Source organism: Megalobrama amblycephala, linkage group LG23 (assembly GCF_018812025.1).
Source record: "Megalobrama amblycephala isolate DHTTF-2021 linkage group LG23, ASM1881202v1, whole genome shotgun sequence".
In the NCBI taxonomy this organism is placed as follows: Eukaryota; Metazoa; Chordata; class Actinopteri; order Cypriniformes; family Xenocyprididae; genus Megalobrama; species Megalobrama amblycephala.
Window position 1 is genome coordinate 5654882 of NC_063066.1, and position 25648 is coordinate 5680529.

At 37.2% G+C, this 25648-nt stretch overlaps 1 long non-coding RNA gene across 1 annotated transcript in view; it reads right to left on the bottom strand.

Moving 5' to 3' along the window:
* LOC125259245 overlaps positions 1-17576 on the bottom strand; it is a 33209-nt gene extending 15633 nt beyond the window's left edge. The window contains exons 1-2 of the long non-coding RNA XR_007182760.1: positions 17419-17576; positions 10178-10293 (exon numbers count right to left, since the gene is read on the bottom strand). This is a non-coding gene — a long non-coding RNA (uncharacterized LOC125259245). The remainder of the gene's footprint in view (positions 1-10177; positions 10294-17418) is intronic.
* Between the last annotated feature and the right edge of the window lie 8072 nt (positions 17577-25648).

Below are 25648 nucleotides of genomic sequence, written 5' to 3' on the forward strand. Positions count from 1 at the left end.
CACACAGCACAGAGCTTCCTTAGACATTAAAATTGCATTGAAAAATAGAAACATATTGGCATTTCAGCAAGCACTTCTTGTTTCAGAGGGGATCATTTTTGTTCATTCACCATGCAACAGTGTTAATTGTTCACAGTTTAAAACATCTAAGAAGTTCTCAATGGTTTATGAGAGCAATTATGAGTTTTTATCTGGAAAGCAATCTCTGTTATTATCTTTAGGGTAAATTCTTGCACAACCTACATCACTTTCTTGTCTTGTTTTTCTCATTGTGTTAGATTTTTGTGGTTAATATCACCTGTTTTAGGAAACCAACAAAGAATACAAGAAATGATAAACACACTGAATGTGTTAAAGTTATTAAAATTCGCTACTAAAAACTCGTATCAGTCAACGGAGGCAAAGGCTGCCTTTGTTCTAAGCTCAAATCTGTAATTGCTTCACAGCAGAAATCTGCTACTGTTTGCTGTTATCTTGATAGCAATCAAAAGAGTGAGGAATGGTAACCGCACACAGCTTTAGATCTGTGATCAATTGTCATCATTAAAGCTCAAGGGTTTTCAATGCATTCCTCAGAAAGGACTGTTGACATCAGGTGCCAGATGTGATTTATATACTATCAAAAAAGACATAACAGAAATTCTAACCACTGACATGAAATCTCTGTACATTGTGATTGATGTTATATGTTCTTCACCACTGATCTTGAATATTTAAAGGGATAGTGCCAAAAATGAACATTTTGTCATCATTTTCTCACCCTCAAGTTGTTCTAAACCTGCATGAGTTTCTTTCTTCTGTTGAACACAAAAGAAGATATTTTGAGGAAAACAGTTGACGGCACCCATTGACTTCCATAGTATTTTTTTTCCTACTATGGAAGGCAATGGGTGCCGTCAACTGTCTGGTTATCAATATTATTCAAAATATCTTCTTATGTGGTGAACAGAAGAAAGAAACTCATACAGATTTGGAACCACTTGAAGGTACGTAATGAGAAAATTTTCATTTTTGGGTTAACTATGTCTTTAACTTAAGTTGCTAATGCAGTAATACATATTTATCTTGTATCAAACCTCCTGATGTGTTTTAGGGTCATGGGGCCTGACATCATTGGCCTTGTTTGCATCTTGCATTGCATCTTAGTAAGATATGAATTCTGTGGTAGGCTAGGCCGCGAAGGATCCATCTGCTGTAACCTTCATTGCCCGAGAAACAAAGGACACATTTTGAAGCCACGTGTGAAGGAGCCTTCGAATTGGGACAGCCTTCGCCGCGCCGCTGTGACGCAATCGGCCTTCGAAGGATGCGGCCTCTGAATCAGGATGCAGCTGAGGTTTAGTAGTGCTTTGGGTTCGAGTTTGAGTCTGGCTCATGATCTTGTTCCCCTCATTGCTTCCTGTGTATCCTACATTGTACAAAGCAGTTGTTCCAAACATTTTTGATTCAAAGATATTTCCTCCAGTATTTGCGCTGTAACTGATAATGCAAATTCAAAACAAGTAGCTTTAACAGAAACTGGGAGTGTTATTGAGGGAGAAAATAAGATGTAATTTCAATTTACATCTTAATTTGATTATCATTTTAATTAAGTTAAAAAAATTTTAATACAATTAATTCAAATAATTAAGCCTACTCAGTAATAAAGGCAAAAATGCCAAAGAATTATGACATCATTTATACGTCTGAAACTGAGTGATTCTACTAAAAATGTACTCTGTTACCTGTTTAAATAATATAAATTTCAAACATATTGTGACAGGTTTTACATAAAGTTATTTATGGTTATAAATAAATAAATAATGGTTATAAATATAAATAATTATACTTTGCAAGCCAGTAACCACACAATTAACACTGGTGTACAATGACACTAACTTTGCAACTTTGACGCTGTTATTGAACTGAACTGAATCAACATGAATGAACCGACTCAAAAGGGCTTTTCACACCTGAAATAGTTAACCCTGGGTTATTCTAAACAGCTCTAGCATTGCTCATCCTCATATTGCCAACTGTACTATCGAGTTTATACTGAATGGACATTTCGGACTATAAAGGTAAGAATGAAACGGTCTCTTCTTCTCTCAAATTGACGCGTTTTCCGACAGCATTTGACATTTTCCTCTCAAACAAAATACAATGCGCAGTGTTTCTGCGGCTGTCCAAAGCAGACAAATAGGAGTACACGATTAGTTGTCTGTTGCTAAGCGTCTAGCTGTAACATTCTAACACCGCATCGTTTCACGCTGTACAAGTTTGGCACCAGAGCAGGGTTTCATAACCCCGGGTAAAAAGCGGCGCCAACCCCGCTTCTAAATTACAAGTATGAAACGTTCCTTTCCCCGGGGTTAAAAGCGCTGTTTAGAACGACGATAACACTAATATGTATATTGGAGCGGGCATGATCCCTCAATGTCTATGTTTGTTACGGCTCTGGATACTCCGTGTCTGAGGTGGGAAAATATGACTTCTCAAAAGTTAAGCAGTAATCTTTTAAATGTTTTTCTTAAACAAATGGCACCATTTCCTGAGATAGGCTTGTTATTTTCAAAAAACAGTGGTGTGATCTTTCTTCAGAGGCATAGAGAAATCTTCAGGGGTGATTGAGGACTGAAGCATGGCTCCAGATCTGAACTGTTCCCAGCTCTCCTCTCTCCCACACAGAGACCCACACCCAGCCCCTGTCCATCTGCACCGGCAGGCACCTCAGCTGGGAGAGTCGCAAGCACCAGCCTCCCTCTTCTGTTCAGGTCAGAGTCCTTCACACTCAATGACATCATCATTGTCTGTCAGTCACAGAAAGCTGTGGGCCTCCTGTCTCAACACAGACTTCAGCCATGCCAACAAAGTGCCTCCAGCACTTAAAGCCTGAGCATTACAGATGAACGCAGATCCGCTGTAGTGACACCGTACATCAAGAGACCTGCTTTACGTGGGCTCCGTTTGTTTGCTGCGCGGTGATGTGCTGAGTAGCTGGCCGTCTTTAATGTGTGCAGACGGCGATAGAGAGATGTGAGCCAATCCAGCCATCTTGTACTGAGGATTCAGGGCTGGACAAGCGTTTGCCATCTGTAGCTGCGGCAATGCGTGAGTCTGCAGCCAGCCCACATTGTGTCAGCAGCAGCCCCGGTACTGAGGGTTTTTTAAGAGAGCTTTTGAAATATCTCACCCCTTTCTGTTGTACACTATCACCCACTAATGGAGCATGAACTTTTAAGGGGTGACATCAATTACTTCAAAAGATTTAATGAGTGTAAATGATTTATCTTAAGTGCAAAAGAGGAACTGGGAAGGAGCTCATTATGTAGTCAGTGATTATCACCTGCATATTAAGTGTTGTTAATAGTTATGGAAATCCTCATGTTACACTGCACTGAAGTGTCATTATAGGGGCTTGATATACTTGCTTAAATAATGAGGGCATTGTTTAAGGAAAAATTACATTTTACAATTAAAATAAGGTGTGTCGTTTTTGGACTTTAAAATACGTCCTTCTAGCCAAACAAAATATGCAGAGATATTAATATAAATAGGAAGAGTTTGGCAAGAAAGTGGCAAGATGAAAATCACTATTTTCTGTTTCAGACTTTCACATAGCATCTTTTGGTTATAAAAACATTAAAAATTCAAATCTACATTTTGATTTTAAAAAGTTTATTATAAAAACTTGCTATACTTGCATTCCCAAAATGCTATAAATCCATGACAATTTTTTTTTTTTCAAAATGCAATTAATCCATCAACATAAAAGTTATTTTTCAAATTGAAAATACACAACAAAGTAAGTTGATTCACATATATGACAGAGTCTAAACTTTGCCAATATTTATCTTATATACAGACATTTTACTAAAAATACATTCAGCCATCGCTCCCAAAATGAATTCAGCGGGTCATCTTGTTAATGTTATAAATTATTTGGTATCTATATTGGTTAAATAAACACATTTGCCGAGTACATTGGTATTAAAAAACGGCTTTTTAAAAAGCCTAAAATGTTTACAGTGGGTGGAATGGTGCGCTGTGATTGGTTGAGAGCGGATATATCGCGTTCTGCAGAAAAAGAAGACTGCTGTTTGTCGCATTTTGGAAAGAAAGGGAGAAAACATTACAGAATAATTGGATGGATTTCGTTTTTTGCGCAAAATTAATAAATGACTTTTCAATACTGACCAGATACAATACTGATTTTGGCGAAAACTCAGTTTTTTGAAAATGGCGTTTATCGCGTTTTGGAACCAAACTCTTCATATGTACTCTACCTGTAAGCCATTCATTTATTTCTCTAAAAAGCGTAACAATTTGTTTTAGCATCCAGACTAACCCGACACAGCAGCGTTGTCTCAAACAATGTTGGGTTTTTTGGGGGGAAGGGCTATTTCCAGTGGATAATAGGGCAACGATTGGGAAACCTGTTTGAAAACAAACATTATGTGTGTTCAACTTCGACTTTGTGTGTGACTTGGTTTTGGGGTCCTGAAAACACAAACTTTTGAAAACAGGTTTCAAAATGTACATTTTTGAAAATGATACATTTACCGTCACTGTGTAAATTACAATAGCGCGGAATGGTGACATCATGCGCATGCGTATTATGTGTTCAGTCTATAGGTGCGTAGTGTTTCTTTACAAAATGACATTGCCAACTACTGGCCTGGCAGCATAATACAATGTTTTTAGTCATTTTCGCGGATCCGTGTGAATGGGGATTGTTTTGACAATGTTGTTGTCTGTACGCGAAAAACTTTTCCATTTTTAGTACATCGTTGTCATGTGAACATACCCTGAGATTACATGAAAAGTGTTTTTTAGTGTTTTTAAAACATGGATTTAGACCAGGGGTGTCCAAACTCGATCCTGGAGAGCCGCTGTCCTGCAGAGTTTAGCTTCAACACCAAATAAACACACCTGAACCAGCTAATAAAGATCTAACTAGGCATATAGAAACTTCCAGGAAGGTGTTTTGGAGCTGGTTGGAACTATACTCTGCATGACAGCGGCCCTTCAGGACCGAGTTTGGACATCCCTGATTTAGACTGTCCACTAAACTGACTCCAGTGATCAGGATCATCTGCTCATGAACAAGTCCACAGGTGTTACCATAGCAACCCAATCCTCCTTTACTTCCCACCGTCACCCTCAGGGTCTTCCAGCTGACAGTAAAGTGCTTTAAATCACAACTTAGGTGAAAGAGAGACATGCTAAAACTTCTAAAGTTTGCTCCTCCAGACTTTTTCCATTTCTGTTCCTCACCTAACCGTTCTGTCATGTCGCATTGGGTTACAGTGGCCACTTCTGACCCAAAAGACATTAGTATGTTAAAGGGGACCTATTATGCCCCTTTTCTTGAGATGTAATATAAGTCTCAGGTATCCCCAGAATGCGTCTGAAGTTTCAGCTCAGATCATTTATTATAGCATATTGTAAATGCTCATTTTTCAAGTAAAAGGAAAAGCATGCTGCATGTAGCTTTAAATGCAAATGAGCTGCTGCTCCCCACCCCTTTTCCAGAAGAGGGCGGAGCTTGTACAGCTCGTGGCTTGGATACTCTGCCAAAAACTAACAAAACATCTGTTTGGTTTTGATTATCATCTCAACTGCGGAGGAGATAAACATGGCGGACTGACTGAGGGGAGGAGCTAAGCTAATAGGGCAGAGTTCATCAGCAGTTGTGGGCGGGGCCTGTATAATGTGACATCACATTGCATAGAAACTGCAAACAACTTATTCTGAGACACTGCTTCTGATTTATGTAGATTAAAAAAAGAGTGGGTGGATTTTTTACATTGTATGGTCGTTGTGTACACACAGAATAAACAGAATTCAGTGATCCTGTTAATGTGATTATGCTCATAATTAGAGTAACCAGACCTTTTAAGCTCATGCACTGGTTTGAAAACATGACAGAACAGAAAAAAAAAATAAAAATCACACTTCTGAAGCTCATGCAACAGCTTTTCATAGAGCTCCAACAAAATGAGTCAGACCACCGAAGAACCCAGTGAACGGGTCCATGCGCAGTGAAAGACTTGAAAGCAAAAAAAAAAAAAAAAACACATTCCTACTCTTATTGATTAATCAGAAATAATAGCAATTATCATGTTTACAGGATTGAAGAGGTTTGAGGTTTGCCCATAAACATCTTAATTCGCTTAATCCTTACTCTGGTTATTAAAGATGAATTAATATGCTTTTTTTTTTTTTGAAAAATGTCTGCAAAGTAACAAAGCACAAAGTCCCTCCAAAGGGAGTTCTTCTCTATATCATTAAGCACTGATTCTGAATTCCCTGAAACACCTCCATTAGTCTTGAGTTGTCGTCTGGGAATGAACGCGTAACAATATTCCTCATTTTAATAATTCCCACTTGAGGTAAAGCAAAAAAAGAAAAGAAAAAAAAAGAGGTAAAGCCTGGTTGAGTTGCGTTTCGAAGGCTGCGTCCTCCAGAGGTTTCATTTGAAAGCAGCATACTGCTTCATTTCAGTAAAGTAACCATTACATTCCAAAGTCATTAAAGGGTTAGTTCACCCAAAATTGAAATTTCTGTCATTAATTACTCTCATGTCGAAGAGTAATCTCATGTTCGAAACACAAATTAAGATATTTTTGATGAAATCGGAGAGGTTCATAGACAGCAATATAATCACCACTTTCAAGGTCCAGAATCATTAAAGCAGTCATGTGACTGCAGTGGTTCAACCTTAATGTTATGAAGAGACGAGAATACTTTTCATGCGCAAAAACAAAACGAAAATAACAACTGTATTCAACAATATCTTCTCTTCTGTGTCAATCTCATATGTTGTTTACATCCAGCATTTAAAGGTTGCGTCAGCATCACACACATGCGTCATGCTGATCACATGATCAGCTTTGGCCAATCCTGAGCTGGCATTCTGACGTAAACACCTAAGCCTTCACTGTGCTTACTGCGTCACCTGCGTAAGGATAATGACAGGGAAGAGAAGAGATTGTTGAATAAAGTCATTATTTTTGTTTTGTTTTTGCGCACAAAAAGTATTCTCACCGCTTCATAACATTAAGGTTGAACCACTGCAGTCACGTCGACTGCTTTAAATATGTCTTTAGTACCTTTTTGGACCTTGAAATTGTTGATTATATCACTGTCTATGGATGAGTCATATAACTCTCGGATTTCATCAAAAATATCTTAATTTGTGTTCTGAAGATGAATGAAGGTCTTACAGGTGTGGAACGATATGAGGGTGAGTAATTAAAGACATTTTTGGGTGAACTAACCCTTTAAGAAATTACAACAATTTACGTATCACAAGGAATAACAGTCAATTTTATAATAGTTACTTTTCTAAAATGAGACATGCTTGATGACTTACATGGCCGACAAATGTGACCTCGGAAGGATGCAGCCTTCGAAATGAGACACTGCTGTAGTGTACTGAAATGACTGTTATGATAAGACTGGCTGCATCTAAAAGCTGCCTTTGGAGGATGCATTTCAACGTTGGAAGGCATCAAGGCATAGATACATCCATCGCTGCCTTTGATATTCCACAATCCTGTGCGTCCCATTCCATGACAGTTCTAAGATTTTATTTTTGAGGATTTTTGCCTTTATTATGATAGGATAGTGCAGCGAGGTTGGAGAGAGAGAGAGAGAGGGATGGGATCAGGAAAGGTATGTGAGCCAGGACTTGAACTTGGGTCACCTAAAGCGCAACGGCGCTATACGTCGGCGCTCTGCCCACAAGGCTATCGGCACAGACCTATTCAATGACAGCTGAGTTAAAAAATAAATATGGCATCTGTAAATTGTATTTGGTGATCAGTTTGTGTGTGTTTAAACCTTTTTAAAGGTGCCCAAAAAAGCTTTTTCACAAGATGTAATATAAGTCTAAGGTGTCCCCTGAATGTGTCTGTGAAGTTTCAGCTCAAAATACCCCATAGATTTTTTTAAATTATTTTTTTTAACTGCCTATTTTGGGGCATCATTAACTATGCACTGATTTTTTCAGCGCGCCGCCCCTTTAATTTGCGTGCTCCCTGACACACGAGCTCTCGACTATATTACAGCACATTTACAAAGTTCACACAGCTAATATAACCCTAAAATGGATCTTTACAAGATGTTCGTCATGCATGCTGTATGCATGCTTCGAATTATGTGAGTAAAATATTTATTTTGATGTTTATATTTGATTCTCTATGAGTTTGAGGCTGTGCTCCGTGGCTAACGGCTAATGCTACACTGTTGGAGAGATTTATAAAGAATGAAGTTGTGTTTATGAATTATACAGACTGCAAGTGTTTAAAAATGAAAATAGCGACGGCTCTTGTCTCCGTGAATTCAGTAAGAAACGATAGTAACTTTAACCTCATTTAACAGTACATTAGCAACATGCTAACAAAACATTTAGAAAGACAATTTACAAATATCACTAAAAATATCATGATATCATGGATCATGTCAGTTATTATCGCTCCATCTGCCATTTTCGCTATTGTTCTTGTTTGCTTACCTAGTCTGTTGATTCACCTGTGCAGATCCAGACGTTACTGGCTGCCCTTGTCTAATGCCTTTCATAATGTTGGGAACATGGGCTGGCATATGCAAATATTGGGGGCGTACACCCCGACTGTTACGTAACAGTCATTGTTATGTTGAGATCCGCGTGTTTTCCGGAAGTCTTTTAAACAAATGAGATTTACATAAGAAAGAGAAAGCAATGGAGTTTGAAACTCAATGTATGTCTTTTCCATGTACTGAACTCTTGTTATTCAACTATGCCAAGGTAAATTCAAATTTTGAATCTAGGGCACCTTTAACCAACGTTTTCCACTTGATGTCATTTAGCGAGAAATTATTATTATAGCAATTAAATATTTGCTTCGTTTTCACCAAAGCTCACGCTATTATGCTGCCTCAGAAAACAGTCTTAAATCAGTTTTGTGAGGTACCTTCATGTACAAACGCTGCCTACAAACAAAGTCATTGCCTATTAAAGCAGTGAGGCAACAAGTCAGCTTCTCCGAAGGAGGGGCTTCAGGGAAACAGTAACTAAACAGAGCGTTACTGACAGACTGGGAAGAGAGGTGCTGCAACCATGTAAAATATGTGAAAAATATATATTTTTGAACATTTAAGCATGAAAATCTATTCTAGTAGAGCCCAAAAACAAAATCAAGACAATAATATTATGGCCTCTTTAACAATAATCAGACTTTAATCAGATGAATGTGTAAATGTAACCAATGATCATTTCAGTCTGATATTAACAGTTTATGCAGCACATTTCAGCTTGGATAGTTTTATGAATTTAATACAGGCTTTGCAAAGAGGGTGTTATTGAAAGATGGGAAGGATAAAACTATATTTAACACGACAGCAAACCCACAGCCAATGTTTTACAGAGCTGAAGAAGGCACTAAATAAAAACTAAAAAACGTGAATTTTTTTGGAAATATTGTCATCTCATGTGAAAGTGCATGATTTTATTTTTTTAAAGTATTCATTTCTTTCAGTGCAAAACTTTTTTAATGAGGAAAAGTGACTATTTTGTTTTTGTGGGATGACCCTGAATGTTTTTGCATCTCAAGAAATTAGTAAAAAGTTCTGTTCTTTGTCTAGTCTTTGTTTTGAACCCAGTTTGTGACTTGTAAGACACCTACCAAAATGGAAAGTGCCACAAACAGCCAAGAAACAAAGCCACATCAACACACACAACAACACACACGCATCCGCACACAAAAGAGAGTCGACATCCTTCCCACACCTGAGGTGATGAAGCTCTCACCTCCCGATCGCATACAGGTGTGAAAGCAAATACAATGGATCTTTATTCAGTTCGAATCACGTGAAGTCTCATCAAAAGCAACACAGGTGCGCAACAGACTTTCGGATCATCAGACACTTGGTGGATATTTGATCTAATCACTCCAACAAACAGCATGAGAAGGAAGAACCTAATCATTCGCTTCCAGAGAGCATCAACAAGGGTACACATCTGTAACAGGCCTGTGAATTTGTGTCATTCCATTAGGGAAATCAGTGCCGTGTTTAACCCCGTTTGGCGTGATGGTAAGGCAGCAACACCAGCCGCTATATATACAAGCCGCAGCTCGGCTCGCACAACCCCCATGTCTCATTTTATGCAGTGCTGCATCATAAGGGAAAAAGAGGATAGAGTGATGTTTACCTATTCACACCTCTGATGAGTGCAGGAGAATTGAATTCATGCTGAGAGTGGAATAATTGATTTGGACAGCAGCCGCGCCAGGAACATCTGGGGTCTTTCTCACACCGGCACACCTTCTGATGACATAATAAAAGAAGGATGAACTGCGAGGCACAGTCATTTACACCAATATTTGCCTGTAAATACATTTACGTTCGGCATAAAAATGTTCCCTAATGAAACGAATTAGCCTTTTCTTTACAGTTGTGGTGTGACTTTGTTAATCGGATCCTCAGATATATTATTTAAGTCATCTTTAATTAACCGATTACTATAAACATCAGATAACACGAGTCAGCGTTGCGTTTAGTAGGACTGTCATCGCAAATATCTAAACGGGGCGTACCGGTTGACGTTTGCGCCCTAACTCGGGGCTCTTTCCTCCTGCGCCCCGCTCCTGTTTCTGGCATCTGGTTCACTGAGTAAATTGGCTGTACAGACACCCTTCCTCGCTCAGCTCGGTTCTGTGGCGCTCCCATTTAAAAAGTGAGAAATTATAATTATCAGAATTATGCTTTTAATGATGCGTTAATTAGACTCCTACAGTGAGATTAGCAAGTGCTTATGAATTATTAACTGTGAAGTCTTTCCAGAATTTTAACAGGCAGGATGCACTAAATTTGCTTTTTGGTGATTAGCGTGCTGGAAAATAACACAACAGACTGTGGTGCATATGCTTATGATTACAACTTTAAGTGCATTTATTTAACTCTATCACACACCGGCGGTTTTGTGCCAAGATTCTGTGTAACCAACTTCTCGGGCAAAGAGCCTTGCGCATTCGTACTTTCTCATTAACAGAAACATATGATGAATCGTTCGCTGCCAAAAGTCTTTTTTAGCACGCGGCAGATATATATGGCGAGCGCTCTTTCTGTTTGGTGTTTTCGCTTTGATGCTTTGACAAGGTCACTGTAATGATGTATGTGCTTTCTTTGCTAATGCATTCGTCAGATCTTCTCCTCCGCTCTGTCAACAGCACTGAAAACAATGAGGATTCGTAGCACACCTTACCGAACCGCCCGCGAGCATGCACGACAGACGTTAAATAAACAAGCCTCCCCGCGGCCAATCCCAGCCGGTGTTACATGAGCCAAACCTAACAGAGCATGGTAAACTATTTGGGTAATCCCTAGTTGTAATAACTAAGTCAACTGTTTTGAATTGAGAGAGCAGCCTCTGGTCCAACCACAGTGGTCATGGCCGGCCTCTTTAGCCCAGCGTGTAACGCTTGGTCTGAGCTGTCCAAACTTTTGGATGGAAATAGGCCTGCTAATTTGCAGGATGTGGGCACCACACCCCACTTGGCATGCATGAGTGAAGAGTGCACCCAGGATACATCACACAAAAGACGATTTAAAGGGGAAGGAAGAAGCCTGCTCTTTGCCCGCAGTACATTTTAAACAAATAACCAATAAATAACCCATGTCAAAATGGGCAATTTAGACAGCGCCAGTACCAATTGGTCTGCAGGCTGAAGTGAACAACAGAGACGTCCGATTGAAGCCTACATCTGTGATGCCATCGCAAATGATGACGGAGATAACCAAGAGAACTTACTCTTTTTAGGAATACATAAGGGATAATCAGTCAGCTAGTTATTATTGCAAAATAAACCCAAACTGAGCGATCTGAAGTCTTGTATCATCCTGAAAGGTTTTTCACTTACCCAAGAAGTAAATAAATAGACATGAAATATTGATTTGACTGAAAGAGATTGGTTGCCTAGGACAGTGGACAAAAAATATTTGATCACAGAATACCACAGATGACCAAACAAAATCAAGTATTCCGTTGTGCAATATATATTTGTTTAGTTTTGTAACATTTTAATATATTAAAAACTATATATTTTATGCACTTTATATTAAAAAATAACGCAGATTAATCCATTCCGTATTGACCTTTGAACCTGGAGCCGTTCTAGCCACCATCCGACTGTAAAATGAAGGAGGGAGACGACTGCTGCGCTGACGGACAGAACGAGCAGAGCTCCTCCCTCGTGTGCCTGAGCTCTCTATGTCTTCAAAGTAAGCACCGTCTTTGCACTCTCTCTACCTCACACATAATAATCTAAATCAACTGACACAATGCTAAAAGTTCGTAAGACCGAATCCATGTTTCACGAGGCGCATTCGGAGAATGTTTTTCCTGAATAACCGCTGGGTGTGAATAGTGCTCAAAAGAACGTCACCTCACCTTCTCTGACAGGCGCCCTGCACGTGCAGCTGACATAAACCACACTTTCAGTAAACAAAAAGAAAATCCTATCAAGTGGTGAAGTGTTTTCTGTGTTGACAAATCTTTTGCGATGTCCTAATAACAGTCGCGATCCGCATGCAACGCGTCAACGTCCGCTAATGTCCAATTCGCGACCTAATGACTCATTTGAACAGATTCATTTTAATGAATCATGACAACAACTGATCTGTCCACACGGTCTATAATGAATCGTTTACTCGAACAACTCTGAAATGAGAACATAAGTGTGCTTACCCCATTTAGCAAGAGTGCTTAGTAAAATTAGCCTTAATAATCCACAATATTTTCAGGTTATTTAAATGACAATGTGTAGTAAATTAGGCCTACCTATAAAATCAGTTAATTTAGACTGGAGTGAGGTGAAACCAGAACAAAGCAAGTTGTTGTTAGCTAGGTGCATTCAATTGTATATGGTAGAAAATTATATTATTAGTTAATATAACTTCTAAATGCTACTTTTTAATATTTTTCAGGTTTAGCAAAAAAGCATCTTCTCTTACAAAGCTATAAAATCACTTTTTTTTTTTTTGTGGCAAAGAGGGTGACGGGTACTTTATTGTCAGTATCGGGCTCACAGATCACGTGGGTAGGGCACTTTTTACTGTTTGTGTGGATGACCATGTCTGTCACCACCGAAGACCATTTTTGACCCAAGAAAAACCCTGTATTGATTCATTTGAATTGAAATATTTAATACTTCCTCAGCAAAAATTATGTATGCGATTAATTTTGATTAATCACAGAGTATGTAATTAATTACATTAAAATTTTGAATCGATTGACAGCCCTACTTTATATATATGATATTTATATTATAAAAAGATATATATTTATTAGGGCTGTTGATTTAACATGTTAATTAGATTAGTTATGGTAAAAATGAATGCATTAAAATTTGTTACGCGTTTAACGCACTTGCAGAGCAACAACTCAATACGAAAGTCAGAAAGTCCCGAAAATTCTAAATATTGGGGCAAAAATGCCATTTTTGCCGTTTTTTTCTCATATTTAGATCACATGAGTCAAGCAATATCACACGAGTAATGGAGTGCAGTATCACGCGAGTGCTGTTTTTGTCCCAAAAATATTGAGTGTAAATGCGATAGCCTACTGATTTTATACAACAGTTCAGTAAATAAGAAGTTAATATTGTGTTATTTTAGACACAATATTGTCTGTTTTGTTCAAATCTGCCAATGAAGCTATTAAGACAAAGCAGAACTGTTTCTCTCCGCACAATATGCAGCAGTGTGACAAGCCTGAAGAGAACCATTTACTTCACTTCTGAATGAATCAGCCATTTGAATTAATCGAATGAATGAACGAACAACTTACACCGTGTCTACACCGAACAACAAATTCCGGACAGTAAATGGATTCCCTGTTCTATTTCTGACGAAGTCCAAGTGGTTTGCAACAGTCGGTTTGTCACATTCAGTGTAGACAGCTTTTAGCTGTTGCGCGGCAATGCAACGTCTAATTTTATTTAAAAATTAATTGCATATTTCCATATTAATTAAAAAATTAAAGGTATAGCTCACCCAAAAATGAAATTTCACTGTTTCATTTAATCAATTAAAATATTTCTTTCTGAAGCTACTTTTTGTAATGTCTATTTGATGCTTTACACAAGTTTTAATTTAAGTTTAATTAGATTTCAGAAGATGCTTAGTTTGAATCCGAGGCACTGCTGACATGCCCGTGGCAATAACGAATTAACGGCTTGTTGCATGATATTAAGTGCCTCCATACATAATGCAGTGAAACACTGACAGTGCTCAAAAAGAGTTCATCATATCAATTTCCTGACAACGTGTGACTTAAGAAGTGCATTTTAATGAAACATTGTTTCTTTGATATTTCCTGCTATACCTTTATCTTCTCCACAGGGCACCAGTAAGCGTGTTAGTGGGCCGGAGGGTAGAAAATAACACAATGCAATGTATTTTATGAAGAGACCTCCGACAATCGCACGGAGCGAATACTCATCGGCAGGTTTCGTGTTTGCACAGGTTATGCAAATCAGTCCTCGTTGACTCACCGACTCGTTATAACATTAATTAACACAGTGCTACCTTGCTCAATATTTGGTAACAGAACCACTGTCTGCGGATGTAAAAATTTACAGGATTCCAATTTTAATGAGGGAGCAGAGCACAGGTGTGCTAATGAAGGGATTGGCTCATTTGAATAAAACCATCCTGTTTGGGAGAAAATTAATTAGCAACACTGGAGTAAATGTTGACACCTTTGAACAGAGATGGTGAAATTATACCATAATGCAAATTTGCCTTTGATGACAAAGGTGCTCCTGCCTTAAGATATCTATTTAGAGAGGTTTGTTAATCAGCATTAATCATTGTGTTATTATCAGCTACATTAGAGAGGTTAGTTAACCTACTTCAGACATTTAATTGTGGGACTGAATTGCCACCGCATAAGCACTAATAGTCAACAAGATCGAGTTAAAAAAGCAGCATTTACCAAACAGCTTTCCCTCTCTTCATGTTTAGTCTCCATTTGAGGCTAAATTTACGTGATGCTCACTCTGCCCATCTCAATTTTCCTTCCTGGATTACCATGTTTAAGCCTTATTTTCAGCAGACAACACAAGCTAACAGCAGCTTATTAAAAACTATGAGGTGGAATTTTACTGTGACATTCAAGACAGAGCAGATAATAGGGAAATACCACGTCTTTTCATGAAGTGTAGAGGAACGTAGTCTTAACCCGAGGCCTGATATTAAAACGTTCTTCTGCGCTTAAAGCAGCAATTAAGGAGCGTTGTGAAACAAGTGTTAGATACTCAAAAGTCTCTCACACGATCCCTCTGAGTTTAACACTTTGAATACCCACTTGAGGCTAATGCTTTTCATAGTTGGTGTTTCATCCGCTCTATCTTGGAGGGACCACACATTTTCCACATCTACTGAAAACTATGACTATAAATCTAAAGCTTTACACTCAGAAGGTCTTTAGCCTATGGCTAAACAGCACGTCATCATCCTGCACATTGTGGCCTGAAATAAATCAGTGACAGTTTCTACATATTTTTAAGCAACACGAAACATTTCGAGTAAATGTGGTTGTCAATCCCAAAAATTTACAGTGTGAACGTAGACTATTTTGATTGACAACTGCGTTAAGCTTACAGGTGCAAGTCTCGAAATGTTCCGTTCACACAGCAACTTAGAGTAGCATCTCAAATACTGTTTATGAACGTGCAACAAGAGTCAAATGACAACCATACTGAACGTGGCCATATATTTAGAGAGAATGTGTCAGATGTGAAAGGTTTATATCCATTTAAGTCAATGATACTTGTCACAGAAAATAGGTATGTGTTAGTCCTTCCACTGTTTTCTGTCATAATATTGATTTTTTTTTTTGTTACTTTAAAGCTGCAGTCCGTAAGTTTTGCCTCTTTGTCGCCATCTCTGTTTGAAACCTGCAATTGCAGTTGTTTGCGGAATTATTATTATTACGACTCAGCACGGATGAATCTAATGTTTGCTGTCAGTGTGAATACTGTACTTTGGAATCATAGATTGTAGTCTTGAAGTATGACCAAAGTAAGAATGTCATCTGAACGAGTAACATGTCTGCCACTTTTGTTCTGACCAACTGAGAAAAAAAAAAACATTACAATAAATCGTGCTGCAAATGGTGATTAAATCTAACGATCGCTTAGCTCAGATCACGTCAAACTATGCAAATTATTATTATTGTTATACTTTGTTCTCAAATTGTTAATGTTAACAACATCAGCATTGTGTGACTTATGTGTATTTAGTGTGTATTAGCGGATATCAATTTCTGTACAGTCTAATCACTAACATTAATTTGTCATACCATACAATCTGCCATCAAAATTATAAGTTTAATTATTGCAGCTGTGGTGAGAAAAGGTTATAAATGATCCGCCTCACATGCAATATAGCCTTCTAGCTGGGACTTGTTCTTTCTGTTTACAGACGTGACGCAATGACATAAAGACATGCTCGAATTTCCCGCGAAAACCCACCAGAATTATAAACACTATTACAAGCTTGCAGTTGTGAATCGGGCTATGGTAAGGAGATAGTTTTGAACACTGGCTGGTTATGTACTTTTATGTAGGCTACTTTTATATTTTTTAAACAAAAAAAGTTACGGACAGCAGCTTTAATAATGTTAGACTATAATATTAAAGCTGGTCCACAGAAGATTTTTGTGTAAAAGAAATTTCATTATTAAGGGAGCACAAAAAGTGTTCAAATTCATAATTTTGCGTCTTCGCAATTCACTACATGAATGCCTAATAGACCATTTTCACATTTCTCAGAAGCTGAAGTCGTCATAGTTGGGTAAAACCTTTATAGTCGTGAATAAGAGACTTCATTAAATATATTTTTTGTGTTTCCATTTGCGCAAATAGCAAAAGACAAACTCCACAACAGAGACTGATATCGGCATTCAGCATTCAGAAGAGAGAAAGATGTCAATTTTACCGTCACTCCCACCGCAGCGCGCTTAGAAACACCCTCACAGTAGTGTTAACTAGTTTTTTTATTATTATTAATAATTGATGCAAAGATAATATAATACTAAGTATAGTGTTATAAATGTAAATATATATATATATATTTTAATTTAAATATAAAAAACTTTGTAGGATTTACGATATTGATGACCGTTAAAACGCATCATCAGTCTGAGAAAATTTAAATTTCGAGATGTCGGGTCGGATTTCGCGGGAAATACCATGCTATTGAGCATTTAGGTCATATCCACTGAAGGTTCGACTATACTGTTGCTACAATAAATAGTGTTGTTTGAACTAGTCAGTTGGATAGTAGGAAAAAACATGGACAGTTATAAACGGCAACCCTCGCTGTCTGTATTCAAAAATTGAAAGTCCGTGGAATAAAATCCGAACCACAACGGCAGATATAGCATACCTGCTCAGATGACTTTTTTCCTTTTATACGCTTTGTTGGAAATTTCTCATACCCTCTGGTGGTGCAGATCAGCTCTGATTAAGGCCAACACAGGAGACCGTGGTCCATGGAGATTCCGCAAATATCGGATTCAACCGCTCCGAAGAGCACTACCGAAACACAACTGGCGTAAAATAACGTAAAATAATCGCAAGTGACATGCAAAAGTATGTTTCAACTTCAGGTGGCGATAGAGACCAACGTTTTAATTCTAATTCTAATTCTAAAGATATCCAGTGTAATTTTAAGCTATGGCTAATAATAGGAGGACTAATATGTTTTAAGAGCTAAGCAATACATAAACTTCTCAGCCTGATGTGACTGTCAATGGTCAGCCTCTTTCTTTACTGTCATCCATAAATAGCCTATAGGAATTGATAAATATAGTCACAGCAACCGGATGGCCGTGATGCTGATGCACTGATTTTCATCATAATTCTGCACCCAGAACCAGACTGGGCCCCTTAAATAGTAATGTGCTAGAACACAAATAGGGGATGCGTGATCACATTGGAGAAAACCTGCTGTCGGGTGTTGATTCGCGCTGTCTGGTGAGTGCCAATGGGGACGCGCGTCAGTTTTATAGCTGAGCTGGGAGGAGAGGCGTTGGCAGGGAAAGAAATGCGCTCATCAATGTTTATTAATCACCGGCATGATATGATACTGTAGAACTGCGGTATTTTTACACACGTTGAGCATGCACAATCGTCTATGGCTACAAGTCTATTAACTTAATTAGTCACAGGTCTGTGTGAAAGCCATGCAAAACTGTTTCTAGTATAAGCAAAAAAAAAACTTAAGTGTCATTCTATCAGCTGTCAGTCAAAGTCATCTGCTGGGCCTGCTTGTTCTGTTTTTAACACACACGTCGGAGTGTCTCAAGCTGTTTGCAAGAAATCAAGCGTTGAATTTTCTACATGAACCGCATGAAACAAAGGAGCAACAGCTCACACATGTCAGAAAGCCCACTGTGTATCCTTGCAAAAAACAAAAAATGCAAGACAGAAGTGATAGGAGCAGGTAAAAAATAGCCTAAAGAATTATAAATAGGTTATGATATTTAAGAAATATCACGACTGCAACTTTTATACAACACTTAAATAATCAAGAGGTTAAGATATGGCTAACTGACATTTCTGCCAAAGTTTGGCCAGTTATTCTTCGTAAATAAGAAATATTTACTCTGCCAATCAAATTAGTAGACAACTATTGTAAATTGTCTCTTAACTCTAAAAAACGCTGAGTTAAAAACAACCCAATCTGGGTTGTTTTCAACCCAAGAGCTAGAACAGAACACATGTTGGGATAATTTTTCCTAGCAAGGTTGTTTATTTAACCCAGCATAGTGGGTTTATTCTTTTTTACTACAATACTAGATTCTTTTTTTTTCACAACATGAATTAATGTTTACAGATTAACTTAAATCCTCTAAACTTTTTTTTTAAATACTCCACACAACCACCGGTTTGCATATAACCTTTATTTCCGATCATATTTTATAGTATAGCATATTTTATATTGTTTTTAATACATATTGCCTACGTTTAAGCTCTTTTAACAGATATTAGAAGTAAAAATTAAACATTTAGAAGTAATTCAAGTGTAATCGACTAGTCTCTGTTGTCCTGTTTCCACCGTAACGGCGCTGGACCTCGTGCGGGAGATGACTCGCGTTCGGCGGGGAAACTATAATAACTTCAGACCGCCGCCTGTGTTTCACTCGTAGCTGAAAAATGCTGTGACTGACTCCATAAATAATCAGTGTACAATTCTGAGAACATATTTTAACATCCTAATAGTTTATATTCTGTATCTTTTTGTATAAAATCGTAATTTTTTTTGCAAGGCATCACGGTTCTTTCACGCCAAAAGACCGACGCGACACTTGTTTAGGTGACTCACATCGCGGAACTGTATGTTGCTTTGTGTAAAATTAAACGATATACAGAAAAAAAAAATAGGTTTAGTTTAGTTAAGTCACACACACATTAAGGTTATGCATAATCAAATTCTTACTATTTATTTATTTGTATTTATTTTATTATGTATTTGAGCATTTATCAATTCAAAGGATAGGTCTATTAATAAAACCATTAAAACAAAGTAGATGAACAAATGAGTAATTATTTTGACTGATGAACAAAAGTGCATATACATATTTCATTGGCTCTGACATCTGAAAGACAACATTTCTATCTGCAAAGACGTGAATGATTGTTATGATTCTTTTGATTCTTCTCTGCTGTCTTTGTCCATTCAACACGCTATTAACTGATGTTTCTGTGTAATTACTCTGTCTGTGTGTTTAACAAACACGCAGACACTCACAAAAGAAGCTGGTATGTTTTCAAAGAAGCAAAGCGGCATGTCTGCAATAATTCAAATATTTGTAATCAAAACAGAAAACTCTCACTGACTGTTTTGGGTACACAAAAAAGCCTCGCCAATCAAAATATTGTTGCGAAAGCACAAAGTCAGAAGCAATTTGCGTTCGAAAGATCGATTTAACCGCTGATGAGCGTGTTTGGTTTAGCTCGTGGATTTTGGATCGGCAACAGTCATTGTACATTAATTAGAGCTCCTAACAATGATTCACAAAAACCAATCAATTACTCTTCTAGACTTGACTGGCATGTACCCTATAATTGGGTGGCTGCTTTCCTTTTCTCAAGTGCCCCGCAGCCAATCGGTGCAGACCAAACAGGTGGCAGCAGAGGAAACAAGCTCTTCCAGTCCATAAAACTGGCTAACTAGCTCCTGAAAGTTGCCAGCCTGCAATTATCATATCATTTGTGTTGTAAATCACACTGCTTCTTGTCATGGTATCATCAGATGCAGCAATTTCATGTGGCACATCCACCCCCCACCCCTCAAAAAAAGAAAAAATGTTGAGAAAAAGAAGAAAGTAAACACATTTCAGGCCATTTCCACAGACATCACATGGATGAATAAAAAGAACGTACTGGAAATGGTTTCGGTTTCAATAAACTGACCTGGAATTGAGTAGCTGTAAAAAAAAATGGTTCATAATTTGTCCCATAGGCAAAAGAGGAGGCCCTCCCTACTGTATGTTGCACAATAGACTCAATCGCAGCTAGCATGTACTTCCCCCTTCTCAAGTCTAAACATCCCCAATTCAGCATACCCACCCACATACCAAATTTTTATCCTGTCATCTGGACACAGCAAGGGCGTACAACAATTTTATAACCCCTTTTGTACATCATATCCCAAATAATTCTGCCTTGGAAAAGTAATAAATCTTAACGTATAGGATCTTCCATCTTGTTTTCCGTCATGTTTTTATTTTCCAGTGGATCTCGTAAATCATCATAATCCATAATCTAATAGAAGTGTTGTTAAGGTGATAGTTCACCCAAAAAATTTACATTTTGACATCATTTACTCACCCTCATGTTGTTCCAAACCTGTATGAGTTTCTTTCTTCTGTTTAAGACATTTTGAAAACAGACAGTTGACGGCACCCATTGACTTCTTCCATACTATTGTTATGGAAGTCAAAGGGTGCCGTCAACTGTTTGATTATCAAAATATCTTCTTTTGTGTTCGACAGAAGAAAGAAACTCATAAATTAAGTCATTTGCACAGTTATTCAAATAATTTGATGTATACTCGTAATTAAAACACATACAGTATTGTACAGTGACACTGTTTATAGCCTCGCTGAGGTACTGTATGTTCTCACCCTCTAAACACATGGTAATTGCTCAGCTGCAGTTGATACAGCCACAAATGAGGCAAATGAGTCACTGTTTGATAGATAAACAACTAGATAGGGTTTTTGTAACCCACGGAGATCATAAATTACACCAACTTATAAAGAAAACATATTTAAATCAATAATTTTAACAGCAAAATTAATCATTAAATGACTGTCTATTAATATCTTCCAATAGACTTTATGCGCTAGAAAAACAAGCGCGCCGCCATCTCAAAGACTATAGAATAACACAAGACGCGTCAATCTTATTATTGTTTTAAATGGGAGAATGTGCAACGCGCAATATGGCGGAATAAGAGCCAATCGCCGACTGGTAAAGTCATCGCGTCACTGCAGCGGCCGTTAGAAGCTTCGGTTCCTATTTTCCAGAGAAACAAGAGTGCCGCCATCTTTAGAATATTGTCTTTGAACTTCCGTTTTTGCTGTAGCCCTGTATATTTCTATGGCAACGCTGTCAAAGAATAATTAGCTGGTGAAGTGGATTTACCTGTTGTAGAGTTAATGAAAGTTATCATGAGCATTGTTATGTTTAAAGCAGATGTCTTAACAAATGTCAATAGACCGGGAAGATTTTAAAATGAGCAGTTCATTCATAAATACATAAGATCCCTGTTGAAATACAAACCGGAAGTCAAAAGACAACGAGCGCAGGACTGCGCATGCGTATTAGTTTGATCTAGCCTGAAATATACCGTTTTTTGTCATGATTCGAGCGTTTAGAAGCAAAATTTATGAGACAGTTGTTGACAGATTTCATTGGTGATTTCAAATATGAAATTTAATCGAAATCTTGGCAAACAGCTTTGGAGAATTTTATGTTTCCCCATTCAAAGAGTTAGGAGCGGCACTTGAATGCCCAAGAGGCGATTCAAAAATGGCCGCCGAGTGAAATGACTTGTCTTAAAGGGACTTTGTCCATCTTTAGAACTGTGTTTGAACTTCCGTTTTTGCGTAACTCTGTACATTTCTATGGCATGGCTATCGAAGAGTAGCTAATTGACCCTTTGCCGGGAGTTTGATTAACAAGCGATCTAACCAATCATAATGCCGAATCCACCATTTTGTCCGACAAAGCAGTCAGGAGTTAGAAGATTAACCTCGATGGACTTAAACTTGAAAAATGGTGTTTACTGACGTCTTTCCGCGTTTGAAACAACATTCCTTCTGATGTTCATTCATGTTTATTTGATTCTATAAATGAACTAGTAGGAAGAGATGATCGGTTCACGAGCTGCTTGAGCTGAGGTGCTACAGCTATCTGTCACGACACATTAAAGAGTCACAAAACTGTTTTTATTGTTCGAATTTCTTAAAAAATTTCACAGTTTGAAAGCTGGGACTTTGTTTAATATCATAAGTAACCTGTTCTGTCTTGTCTGTCAATGTGTTGTCAGTATCCTCTTCGCTCCACGATGTATTTTTTACTATGTGTGGCGTAACAGCGCCATGGCTTGTCAGACAAAGCAACAGTAACTAAGGGGGGCGGGTCTTTGCGAAGGGTCAATTAGCTGGTGACGTGGATTTATTTATTTTAGAGTAAACAAAAGTTATCATGTTCTTTGTAATGTTTGAAGCAGATGTCATAACAAATGTCAGTAGACCGGGAAGATTTTAAAACTAAATGTTGATTCATAAATTCGTTAAAATCTTACCTTAATGCTATGGAAATATAAACCGGAAGACAGAACACAACGAGCACAGGGACTAACATACAAATACTTTTTTAAATGCAAATATTCTGCCTAAAACTTTATAATCTCTTAGTAAACTTTTATAAGTTTCTATTCATCAAAGAATCCTGAAAAAAATGTTTCCACAAAAATATTAAGGAGTTGTATTAAGCAAATTAAAAAAATATTAAGCACAATTGTTTTCTTGAAATGTTTCATCATATTAGAATGATTTCTGAAGGATCATGTGACACTGAAGACTGGAGTAATGATGCTGAAAATTCAGCTTTGATCACAGGAATAAATTACATTTTAAAACATATTCAAATAGAAAACACTTCTTTTACATTCTAATAATAGTTCACAATTTTACAGTTTTTACTGTATTTTTGCTGAAGTAAATATAGCTCTGGTAAGCATAAGAGACTTCTTTATCAACCCCAAACTTTTGAACAGCATTTAAATTAGAAGTTTCACTAAATGCTATCAATTATAAAAGTTATAGAAATTAACAAAAGCACTTTTTTGTATATTTATGTATCAAAGTAATTGTTTTATTAATTGCAATCAGTGACCAATTTTGTTTTCAACATTTATAGGAAAGAGAGTGCGCAATGCTGTCAGGTGAATTATAGCAACATTTCTCAGAAAAGCACATATAATTTATGCACGAAAAGAATTGCGACAACTTTATCATGGTCATCATAGACAGATTAATAAGAAGCAGTACTAGTTCTGATTAACTTGGTGAAGCAAAATCAGTGGCCCGCTCCCCATTTGGCATGAGTCCAGATCAAATTACTGTGAGTTAGATGAATTATTTCACTTAACATAGTTGGGAAACATCACAGACTGCTCTCTACACCTACATGCTTTCAACCATCTGTTCTTTTGTTTACACCTCTTCATATCCATGGCAACAACATGGGGGCAGGTAGCTAGTCGGAAATATTTGTAAGTAACATAGCCCTCATAATATTAATGAGCATTTGTTTAAAGCAGTGTGCTTTGACACAGAAGTATATTCTGAAACAGAATATACGGTGACTTCACGCAGTCAGTCAGTCTAAACTATTTACACACTTAATATCTTTTTGCACTGGCTGATTGCCGGTAATTCACATATGATGCATCATACCTGTGTTAAAATCACTCTTGCAGTCTTCAGAGTGATCATCATGTGCACTGATAGCGTCCTGTCTGTGCTATCATTATTCATACAGACTGACAGTGGTGATTTTGCATACACAAACACTGTGACTTTGATGGTTACGTTACATTGGTGAAGTTTGACTACCCACACAAAATGTAATACACAATCATATACACTCATACTCAGAACTAAATAGCTGCCTATCTGAAACAGAATCGGTAAGATAGAAACAGTCTTTGTTTACTGTATAGTGTTCAAGTGAGTTATGTTTTTCATGGAGTGGGTGTTTTAGATTAAATGAAGCCTATTATCTGTCTGAAGTGTTGTATGTTGTGTGTGTGTGTGTGTGTATTTCAGAAGTGTTGTTTCCTGGAGACTTTTTCTTCAATTAAAGGGAATAGGAATAGATTGTTCTTATATTATCTTTCACAGTTTATAGGCATTGCAACTGATAATGAGGCTATGTATTAACATCCAAGGTGATGCATAAATGCATATTTAATATATTTCTGTCGCTCAGGCCCTTCAGGATTAGCAGGTGTAAATTACAGTACATAAAGGTGACAAGGATGCATTTTCAGATGACTGAAATATATATATGTATGTATACAATACTGCTCAAAAGTTTGGAATAATTTTTTTTTTTTAATGTTTTTTAAAGAAGTCTCTTTTGCTCCTCAAGGCTGCATTTATTTGATCAAAAATAGAGTAAAAAAGGAAGTATTGTGAAAAATTATTAACATTTAAAATAATTGTTTTCTATTTAAATACATTTTAAAATGCACTCTAAAAAATGCTGGGTTAAAAACAACCCAAGTTGGGTTGAAAATGGAAAATGGAAACCCAGCGATTGGGTTAAATGTTTAAATGTTTAACTCAACTATTACTTAAAAATGACTATATGGCTAGCTTAAAATGAACCCAAAATAGGTTGGGAATTAAAAATCAGACACATAATTACTAGAGGCAACAATAATAATCAAAAGGTGAACATTTATTAATAAACAATTTAATAAATGTGTATTGTTTAATTATTATTCATTAAATGTATTAATAAATGTTAATTTCCAACACACTTTGGGTTCATTTTAAGTGAGCAATTCAGTAATTTTTAAATAATAGTTGGGTTAAATTAGCACATTGCACAAACATTTAACCCAACCACTGGGTTAAAACAACCCAATCGCTGGGTTTGTCCACTTTCAACCCAACTTGGGTTGTTTTTAACCCAGCATTTTTTAGTGTGCATTATTATTATCAATGTTAAAAACAGTTATACTGCTTAATATGTTTGTGGAAATTTTGTTCAGCATTATTTGATGAACAGGAGAGATCATTTATTTGAAATAGATGTCACTTTTAATCAATTTAATGCATCCTTGCTAAATAAAAGTATTCATTTCTTTATTTAAAAAAAAAAAAAATTGTAGTGCATCCGGTTTCCACACAAATATTAAGCAGCAAAAACATGCTTTTGAGGGCCAAATCAGCGTTATCTATAGAAATGATTTTAGTGAGCCAGCAGATCACACTTACTTTAAGCAAACAGTGAAATCATACAAAACACACGTTAAATAAAACAAACAACTCAGAGACGTTTTTATAAGTATTTTCACAGCCCAGTGC